Source organism: Octodon degus, unplaced genomic scaffold (assembly GCF_000260255.1).
Source record: "Octodon degus isolate 3935 unplaced genomic scaffold, OctDeg1.0 scaffold00431, whole genome shotgun sequence".
Lineage (NCBI taxonomy): Eukaryota > Metazoa > Chordata > Mammalia > Rodentia > Octodontidae > Octodon > Octodon degus.
The window spans coordinates 159,261-161,348 of NW_004525007.1; the positions used below are offsets into that span (position 1 = coordinate 159,261).

The 2,088-nt window shown below is 45.2% G+C and overlaps 1 pseudogene; it reads left to right on the forward strand.

Annotated features, from left to right (window-relative positions):
* The first annotated feature begins 1,025 nt into the window (after positions 1–1,025).
* On the forward strand, positions 1,026–2,082 carry LOC101587973 (annotated as a pseudogene).
* Positions 2,083–2,088: the final 6 nt, after the last annotated feature.

The following is a 2,088-nucleotide window of genomic DNA, read 5'->3' on the forward strand; positions in this document are numbered from 1 at the left end:
ATATCGGCCTCCTCTCCTCCAGTATGGGCCAATCTTCTTCCTCTACTTTCATGTCCCTGTCCTTGATTTTAGATCATTTCTCCCTTTTTAAGGAACAAGCCAAGGGATATGGCGATTCCATTTACCCTAGAAAATTGAGGACTCTGCAAACTCTGAGTGGCCCGCACTATCTAATGGTTCCTAACCCCTGGAGGGCACCTTTAATCTCTCTCTCACCCAGTCCCTCTGGCAGGTCATTTTTGGTCCACTGAATCATCTGGATCAATACACCTACATATAAGTCTGGATTAACCTCATCCAGGATCCACCCACCTGGATCAAGAAATTTATCAAGGCTCTAATCCACCATCCTATGGCCATCCCCCCTCTTCTTGGTCCCCTTAGCTCCTCCAAAGAAGGACTCAGAGCTGACACCCTCCACCATCCATTGCTGACCCCCTGAAATGACTCAAGGTTTGCTGTTCTGGACACCATTCTCAGACAACTGGCTAATTCCACCTGGTCGCGCTGGCAGTTCCAACTGATAAGAAGTGGCTGTGACTCCCGACCATCACCCTCAGAACCTGCTTGTTCCATCTGCCAGCTGGTACACAGATAAATTCATTATGCAGTTGTTAAAATATCGGTCAGAATGTGTTGGTAAATTTAAGCTAAAACATAAAATTGTTATAAGGTTATGATATTTCTTTAATGATATTTCTTAAATGTGCTGGTATTCCTTGTTCAATTTTAGACAATAGCACTAGAGAGGGTAAGGTTAATAAGATTCCTATTGGATGCAAACCTCTGTGAAATGGGACTTTTAGCCAGCTTGGACTTAAAAAAACCTACATGCCTTGGGTGTGCGTCGCCCCGGCACGGGAGTGGCAGCTGGAGGCTGGCTGCGAGTCTCTCCCGCTGATCGGGTCCCCTTCCCCTCTCCTTGCCCGGGGTCTGCCTGAGGCCTTGCAGCCGCTTCTCTCCTGGGCAGCTGCCGGTGACCCAACGGGGGCCGGCTGCGCTGAGCGCTGGTGGGGTTCGCGGTCGCTGTCCCCTGCTGCCTCGGCCAAGACCGGGGGCAGGCGGATGATCAGGTGAAAAATTATTTTAAGAGTTGGAGCTGAGTCTAATGTGAAATGATGGCAACAGGTGACTTAAAAAGAAGCTTACGGAAACTAGAGCAAGTACTTTGCCTGTTAAATTATCCTAAAGAGGTGGATTATGTTGGTTTGATAAAGGGAGACACAGCAGCCACTCTGCCCATCATCAGCTATTCTCTGACCTCATACTCTCCCTATGTGACAGAGCATCTCATGGAATGCAATGTCGAGCTCACAGCAAAGAATGACCTGCGCTTCACAGATACTGTCTATAAGCTTCTTCCTGATCAATTTGATTATAAACCAATTTTGTCAAGAAAGCAGTTTATGCAACATGGGTTTGCAGAATGGAAAATCGAAATTGTTTGTGATGTTTTGAATTGTGTGATGAAAAAGCACAAGGAATTGTCTGGTGTTGATAAGACTTCTTTACAACTAAGAAAGAAAATCATTTCTCACTCAGAGCCTTCCTCAAGCAATGAGAAAACACCTGTGGAAACTGTCGGCATTGATGTTGCTGGCAGATGTATGACTTCAGGAAAGAAGAAAGCTCTGGTGATCCGCCACCTGTATAAATGAAAGTGATGGTAACCTTGCTGATGAAGAGACCGAAAGCCCAGTCACAGAAGACACTGGAGTATGTGATGTGTCCGACTTACAGGCTTCTGAAATAAAGGTTGCTGAACTACAGGTCCCTACAACCAAAGCTGAGGAGGAAAATGAATATGTGGAGTTTAATGTAGTGAGTGACAACTATGCTGCCAGTAGTGACGTAGATCTGGTGACTCTTGATGGAAAAGTCAAAGAGGAGAGTCTAGCACATGTCCCTCCATCCTCTGGCTATAGTACAGAGTCGACAAATTCAACTCCCAGAGCCTCAACTATTAATTACTGTGGTTTGAACGATGTCTCAGAGGAAACAACAATCCAGAAAATGGAAAGGATGAAAAAAATGTTCGAAGAAACTACAGAGTTATTAAAATGCCCAAGTTACTAATTATAGAATTTT